This window comes from Dipodomys spectabilis, unplaced genomic scaffold (assembly GCF_019054845.1).
Source record: "Dipodomys spectabilis isolate Male_0828 unplaced genomic scaffold, ASM1905484v1 ptg000386l, whole genome shotgun sequence".
NCBI classification, from domain to species: Eukaryota; Metazoa; Chordata; class Mammalia; order Rodentia; family Heteromyidae; genus Dipodomys; species Dipodomys spectabilis.
In genome coordinates, this window is record NW_024871063.1 from 2,049,497 (window position 1) to 2,058,303 (window position 8,807).

At 32.7% G+C, this 8,807-nt stretch overlaps 1 non-coding gene across 1 annotated transcript; it reads left to right on the forward strand.

Annotated features, from left to right (window-relative positions):
• The first annotated feature begins 654 nt into the window (after positions 1-654).
• Positions 655-761, forward strand: LOC122096688. Its single transcript, XR_006145366.1, has one exon. It is a non-coding gene; the product is annotated as a U6 spliceosomal RNA (small nuclear RNA).
• The last annotated feature ends 8,046 nt before the right edge of the window (positions 762-8,807 follow it).

Below are 8,807 nucleotides of genomic sequence, written 5' to 3' on the forward strand. Positions count from 1 at the left end.
AAAATTGTGTTGGCTGAAATTATGTGTCTTTCTCCATGTCTGCATGTATACACGTGTATATGTATGTGTGTGAATAGAAACATACATGTGTACATCATAGCTTATATCATCATTTATTCCTTGCTAATAAATAAAGTAAGGAATTCCTAAAGTTTTAACAGAAACTGTGTAGTTAAAATCTTAACTCTTCACTCTGCTTCTTTACACAAAGACTTTGCAAATTCTCATTAATAAAGTTTTCATAAACTCTGAAATGTACATAGTTAGTACTTAATGTCTGCTACCAAAAATCTTAAATACTTTACAGAAAAGTTTTAGACCTGCCAAACAGTCCTATTTTTGGCATATATAAGCAAAATCCCAAAATTAAGCATATTTAAAACATTAAAACTTAAGAGTTGCTGCAATGTTCATTTTGACAGGTGCCTTGTATAGAATAATTGAATTCTTCCTCCTACACATCTCTTAAACTACAAATATCAGGAATTATTTTGTTTTTGGCATGTCTATATTGATTTTATTCTTAAATGTGTGCTTATGTAAGAAATACATGATTCTAAAATTTCACAACTATTCTTTTGAACTTACTTTTTGTTGAATTGTCTAGTTTAATAAAATCAATAAAAATTATACTTTCTATATAATAAATGTACTGTGCTCAATTTAGCATAACATACACTAACATTGGAATGATACAGAGAAGATTAGCATGCACCCTGCACAAGGATGACATGCAAATTCTTGGAGCGTTCCATATTTTTACAACAACAGCTGCTGAAAGGTATGTGGCAACAAAGGAACCATACTGCCTTCTTGGTGGGAGTGTAAACTTGTTCAACTACTTTGGAAAGCAGTATGGAGGTTCCTCAGAAGAATCCACATAAACCTCCCCTATGACACAGTAATCCCACTTTTGGGGATTTACTCAAATGATCATAAACAAGACCATACTAAAACTACCAACACAATGATAGTTATTGAAACATTATTTATGATAGCTAAGATATGGAACCAAACCAGATGCACCCATTAGATGAATGGATCAAGAAAATGTGGTATATATACACATTGGAATTCTATGCCTCCATCAGAAAGAATGACATCTCCCAATTTGTTAGGAAATGGAAAAAAAAATATTGAGTGAAGTAAGCCAAGTCCAAAGAAACATAGGTCTCATGATTTCCCTTATTTTCAATAACGAATTTATGTCTGGGATAAGCAGAAAATTTCAAAAGATATGTGAATATAACCAGATCAGATGATGTTAAAGAAATTGAACCCCAAGATAGGGACACTAGTGGTTTTTTGTTTCTTGCTATTGTTTCTAATGTACTTATAATGTGCGATGTCATTTTTTTTTTTTTTTGGTTTCTCTGTATGTTTCTCCCAATGCTATAACCCCTGTTTTCTCTGTATTTGAAGTTGGTGCACTTACATCTTGTATGTATGCTTCTCTAATTTGGGGAGGGGAAGGGAAAAAATGCTCAAATAGGGATACAGGTTGACCTATTGTAACAATGAGATGCACAAGACACTATGTTGAAAAATGAACTTTACAATTTAGGCAGAGGAAGGAAGGGTAAGGGGAGTGTACTTGTGGAGGTGGGAGGGAAGGGATGATAGGGGAAATATAAAGGAGAAGGTAACAATGCTTGTTAGGAAACGTTCGAGTTTCCTTGTACTTGTAAATGTGACCCCTCTGCACAGTATTATTACAAAAAAAACATACAAAATGTTCTGAGATGGAAGAGTTTATTTCCTCTATTTTGCCCATATAATATCGTTAACAAAGAAATTAATGCAGAACACTGATATGAAGGTAATTTGAATAAATGTGTGTGTGTGTGTGTGTGTGTGTGTGTGTGTGTGTGTGTGCGGCAGCACGCAAGCGAACACACACGTGCATGCGAACACACGCCATGCATGTATATTGGTGTGCTCAGAGTTTAAAATCGGGGCTTCAAGGTCTTGTTAGGCCTTTCCTGTCTAGATTGGTGAGCTACTATATAAGCTACACCTCAATTCCTGGCTCTTTGCTACTTCATTAAACATTTTGAAAAATAATTTCATGAAGGTTTTTTTTTTTTTTTTTTTTTGGCGCTGATTGGTTCCCAAATGTTATCCACATATCTCAGTCTCCTGAGCAAATATTCAGAGTAGATAGGATTATAGGTGTGACCAGCCAGCACAAGGCTTTTAGAATAATTTTAAAAGTAAAAGAAAATTTATTTCATGGAGGCCTGTTTTATCATCTAATTTGAAAGACTTTTGGAGTGATTATATGCCAATTTAATTCATTTGGAGATTAAAAGATAGTAATTGATGATATTTAAAAGTTTTAGTACTTTTTAAAAAAGAAACTGGAACTGTGGGACAGAAGAAATTTGGCTGTCTTCAGACCTCAATTTGTAAGCTCAGCTCTGTGCATGATAACCCAATGTCACCAACATAGTCTGTATTGAAGACAAAATGTGACAAAAACGATCACTATGGGCAATATTTGCTAGGCTGTTATTTCCTGGACAATATGAATATTGAATTGAGAGTGTAAGAGAATGGAGAGATTTTACCCACCTTCTTGGTATTGCTGAAAGACTTTTGGAAACTGATTCATTTCCTTCCTCACTGTGTGTGTCTTTGGGCCATGCACTTACTGTCTTTAACTACAATTTTTCCCAACGCTACAATGGTAATAACATTAGCATTATAGCAAATGTTATCTTAAGAATTAAGAGAATAAAACTTGTGAAAAACTTAACATAAACCTATGAATGAGCTTTGAGTTTAGCCAGCATTCTTTTTTAAATACTAAATAGAATGTGATAAGTAGTACAGAAACCATTACATGTAGTGTGAGCAACCAGAAGTAATATCTATTGACCATGCTCTGCTTCCAAGGAAGCCAGGTGGATAACTTCTTATGCTGTAAATCAAACTAGTTATCTTATGTCGTGATAGTGCAAAAATATCAGAGACAGAACGATGAATGAAGGTTGTAGACTGAGGTGAAATCCATATGAAAATGTGCAAAACTGATAAAACATCAAAGTATCTAAGCAGTATGTTGTGTTTTACATCATTTACGTTACATCGCAAAGATAAGGAAGACCTAGAAGAATAAATTGTCTTTTTGATATTCTATCATAGGTCCTTAGAAGGATGAACACTTTCCTCATCATCAGATGAGGGGAACTATATTTTTTGTTTGCTTCCTTCCATTTATTCTTCAATTTGAAATCTGAACTACATGAGACTGAAAGAAACCAAGTGAAATGAGTCATACAGGCTTTGGTAAGAACAAAGTAAAATAAATAAAATATATATAGCCTTGTAAAAGGTCTAACTAAATTGAGTTATATAGTCTCAAGCGTTAACAGAAAATGTTTTAAAAAATATCATGTTATTAAAAATTAAAAATGTTAGGAGCTGCTTAATTTTTTTCCTTTCTACTACCTTGAATTAATTATTGATTTTCTATAGAGAGATTAAAGATGAGATTAACAAGAAACTTGATTAAAAATGAGCAAAATTTCTGAATAAACATGTTTTCCAAAAAGCCGTGAAAATCGCCTGTGGATTTACAAATTTGTATTTAATACAACTTCTATGCTGGCTTAATGCTTTGTGAGGAGGTCATTAGAGAAATGTAATTCAAAATTACTATGATACTACTTCTTAACTGTTATAACTCTTATCAAAAATATCCAAGGAACCAGGTATGGTGGTAAAGACTGGTAATTCCAAGTGATTGGAGGTTGGAGTAAAAGTATTTGAGTCTAAGGCCAGTCTTGATTACTGCACACAGTAAAAACCTGCCCTTTAAACAAACTCAAAAGGTAATAATGTTGGCTGGCTACACTGTGGAGAAAAGGAAATTTTCTACACTCTTGGTCAAAATACAGGTTAGTGTTCTCGTTGTAGAAAGTAGTATGCAGTTTTCTAAAGAAATCCAAAGTTGAAATAATCACACACAATCGTGTGATTATTTCTCTCTGGGTAACATAAACATATCTGTAGTTCATTGTTATTCACAATATTCACAACAACAGCCAAGATATAAATTGAAGTCCAGTGTTCACCTACAAACTAATAAAGCAACTGTGGTACATGCACAAATATCTTTTTCTGTTGATCCCTAAGTAATTTTTTATTGTTTTCTTGTTTCTATGTGATTAACCTCCAAATTAGAAATCCTGATATATAATTTAATTTAATCAATACTATGTATTGAATACTACTCTCTGCATTCTTCACACTAAGATCACCAAATATGATGAGTCTGAAATAATTAGTCTCTTTTTGACCTATGTTAATATTCTTTACAATGTGAGTGAAATGTTTAAAAAGTAGTATTTGTTTTAGCTTAATTGCTCTGATGAGAAAATATATGATATTATCAAAGCTTAAAAATGATTTGATTTAAAGTTTAGAATTCAGGAAATGGTTTTGACTACTTTGGTTACTGGAGCCTTCACTACAACCTCATGAGACAATTTATATGGATGAAGCAAAAATATGACATTAGACATTTATGAATAAAAAATCGTCATTCTGGATATGTAGAGCTCCATATAAAACATAGAAAATTTAGCTTCTTAATACCTGAATATGGTAGTACATTTAATTGCAGGGTAAGTACTTGTTCTGAAAGGAGATAAAATTGCACTTATTTGAAATGTAAACCTAAGTATTTATTTGAATAAAAGACAATGATTAAAATATCACTCATTCAAGAAACAAGACGCACAATTAGTTGTTTTTCATGACAGTTATGTTCTCTAAACTTACTACAAATACTAGATTAGAAAACCTAATTCATTGCTTTGTAGGGAAATAGTAATTCCGTTTCTTAAATCCCATGACAATAACTTTTTCTCAAACAATTGCTAAGTAACTGTTTTATATTTTTTGTCATGGAATCTTATTCGAAAAATTTTTATTCATCAAGTTAAATAATTGGCAAACAATATAAATTATGCATGGACAAAGTTTATCTAACATGAGTTTTTTTTTTCCCAGAGGACAGATCATGGCTCTCTTAATGAACACTAGAAGGCAGTGTGTTCTTTTTTAATTTTTAGTTATTTTGTTAATAGATATTAATTGTCAGAAATGACAATTCCACAATATATTTAATGTATTTGATTATACTCCCTCTATTTCCTTCTCATTGCTCTTTCCTCCAAAGATCTGTTTTTCACATAAAATTACATCTTTATATATACGCGTATAAACTGATTTGGAACATTTAAGCTAAACTGCAAGTTAATTCAAGATGTACAGTGAATTAATAGAATGAATAAAAACCTGAATATTTTTGTTAACTTTTGAATTGAGTTATCATTATTATTATGGTTAGGGTTAAGATCCCAAACAGAATTAGAAAATGGATTAGAGAAATAGAAAATTTAGGTTCATCACAGGATGACCCATTGCAAAAATGACACACACAAGACACTATGTTGAAAATGGAGGATGACACATTGCAACAATGATACGCACAAGACACTATGTTGAAAATGAAGTTTACACCATGGGGAGGGAGGGGTATGAGAAGTGGGGAAGGATGGGATAGTGGGAGAACAAGAAAGAAGTGGGTCACTACGCTCAACAAGAAACGTACTCCTTACCTTACACATGTAACTAATCCCTCTTTAAAGCATCTTTTCAACAAAATAAAATTTTTAAAAAATAATGAAAAATAAAACCTGACAGGAAATAGAAAAACACTTAAAAATTTATGTTCAAAATGCAAGTAAAATTTAGACCTACACGCTGAGCAAGAGTTAGGATAAATATGAAAAAAGTGGCTTGCTATTAACATGATGATTTGGTTATACATAGGTTTAGGATTAGGCAAGGTGTGCCAGTTAGAGCGGGGTTAGGATGGAAAAATATGTAAGACATTGTGTAAAAGGATTAGGCAAGGTGTGCCAGTTAGAGCGGGGTTAGGATGAGAAAAACATGTAAGACATTGTGTAAAACTGCCACATATTTTAAGAAGAATGAATGGTAAGAATGAATGAAAACCAGTCTGTGTTACTTTAAACATTCAGATATAATTTGGTTTAAAGTGTGAGATATTTTTGTTCCGGTTAGGGTTAGGGAAGGATAAGCTTTGAGGTAAATTTTAGTTTTCCAATAAGAAGTAGAAGCCAAAAAAAATGTGCGATTGAATAGAATCTAGAAAATTTTCCTTACATTAACCATTTGGTGTTAAATCAGAATGTGATTTGGATTAGGTTTCTGGTTAACCGGAGTTGAGGATAGATAGAGTAAAGAAATGGGTTAAACTAGTGGCTCACGCCTATTATACTAGCTACTCAGGAAGCTGTTTTCTGAGGATCGCAGTTCAAAGGTAGCCTAGGCAGGAAAGTCCATGAGACTTTTATCTCAAATTAACCACCATAAAACACAAAAGCGGTGCTGTGGCTCAATTGGTAAAACGCACAACTTGAGCTAAAGAACTCAGGAATCATGCCCTGGCCCAGAGTGCAAGCCCCACGACCGACAAAAAGAAAAAAAAAGATGTTAAATATTAAGTAAAGCTGAAACTTTTTTTAGGAATTCAGGAAAAACTGGGATAATGGAAGTACAATGTATTTCATAAAATCAGGATTTGAGATCAATGGGTATAATGATTCCTGTTATGGAACAAAATACATTCAGAGTTAAGAGTGAAAAATCTGTAGGGTTTACAGGAAACCTGCAATTTATTTCAAGAATTACCAGTGGAATTTCAGTTAGGATTGCACAAAACGAGCATTTTTCATACATTTTAGAATTGGGATACGATTAGTGTCAGGGTTATGGTTAGGATTCCAGCCATGTTTAGGCTTAGAGTGAAGGAGAAAAAAAATGAGGGTCAAAATGAAGGTAAATTTTAATAGAAGCCAGGTAAGAATTAGAATGAATGTAAACTAGAGTATTGCTATTAATATTAGAATCTACTTACAATTAGGCTGATGGTTATTCTCAATGTTCCAGTTAAGAAAGATTAAGTTTTGGGTTAGAAAATGACTTAGATATTGGAAAAATTGAAACCTATGTTTGGAATGATGAGTGAAAACTAGTGTACTTATGTTAGTGTTAGTAATGTCATATAATTCGGATTAAGATTAGGGTCAGTGTTTTCTTCTGATTATATTTACTGTTACGAATAAGAAAGCTCTTAGTATAAAATTGTGTTCACTAACAAGTAGAAGCAAACATATGAGGCGGAATAGTAACTATAACATTATTATTATATTTATTTTTCAGTGATCATTCTTGTAGTGGTTAATAAGAGTTTTCCAGCCAGGTTTAGGTTGAGAGTTAGCGTTAAGTAATGGACTAGATGGTAAGTAAATCTGAAACTGTTTTCAGATACAGTGGTTCAGGAAAAGGTAGAATCAATGGAAACTACAGTATTTTTCCTGGTAAGAGAATTTGAGGACAAGTAATATAATGCTCATGTTAAGGAACAAGATAAGTTTCGATGTAGAGACAGAAAATTTGTGGGCATTAGGGCAAACTGAAACTCATTTCCAGAGTGAAAACTGGTGTATTCATTACAATGATTAAAAACTAGAGTATTTTTCTTAAACATTAGAATTGGATTATCATTAGGGTGAAAGTTAGGTTTTAGTTCCAGCTAGGCTTAGTGTAAGCATTAGGGAAATGGAAAATTTAGGGTCAAACAAAGTAAATCTTCGAATAACATGTAGAGTTATAATTAGGTTGAATGTGAAATAGAAAACTGGTAATAATATTAAGATTAGAGTATGATTAGGGTGAGGATTAGGGTTAGGGTTACAATAAAGACAAGACAATGAGTGAAACGACAAACTATTTTTAGATAGATGAGTTGAAGTTAGTATGAACAAACACTAATGTATTTGTGTGGCTTTTAGACTCCAAAGGCCATTAGTTCTAGGTTTAGGTTTATTTTCCTGATTCAGTTTAGGATTAGGGTTAGGGAATGAAAAGCTTTAAGGTAAAACTGAGTTTCTACTAACACTTTCAAGTAAACTAAGTGCGAAATTTAACAAAATTACATATTTTCCCTAATTTTCCTATTCAGGGTTCAATAGGGTTAAATTTAGAGTTAGGTTTCTAGTAAGGTTTAGATATATAGTTAGGGTTTGGAAGGAGAGTAGATTTTAAATAAACTCGCAGCTTCTTTTTGGATATACAGTTCAGTAAAAGTTAAGATCAATGGAAACTATGGTATCTTTCATGATATGAGGATTTGAGGTTAATGATTCCTAATAGGGAACAAGATAGATTTCAGAGTCCACGTTAGGGAATCTGTAGGATTTGGAGCAAATTTCAAACCATTTCAAAGACAATGGGTATCTGTAAGGATGTATCTAAACTCGATTAATTTCCATTAATTTTAGGATTGGGTTACTATTATCATCAAGGTTACTCTTAGGGTTCTGACCAGGATTAAAGTTAAGATTAGGGAAATGGAAGGTTGAGAACTTGAGTGACTTACTTTATTTGTGTATATATACGCACTATTCTAAGGCTTTAACTCACGGCTTGGGTTCTGTTCCTGAGCTTTATGCTGTAGGCTACAAGCCACGAATCCACTTCCAGCTTTCTTTGGCAGTGAATTGGAGACAAGAATCGCACAGAGATGGAAAGGGATGGGAAGAGGAAACAAAGGAGAAGGCAATTCTTGATAAGAAATGTACTCATTACATTGCCCATGTAATTGCAAACCCTCTGTACGGTATTTTCCCAATAAAAAAAAGAGAAAATGTGATATATATGTATATTTATGTATATATATATGTATATATATGCGTGTGTGTGTATAT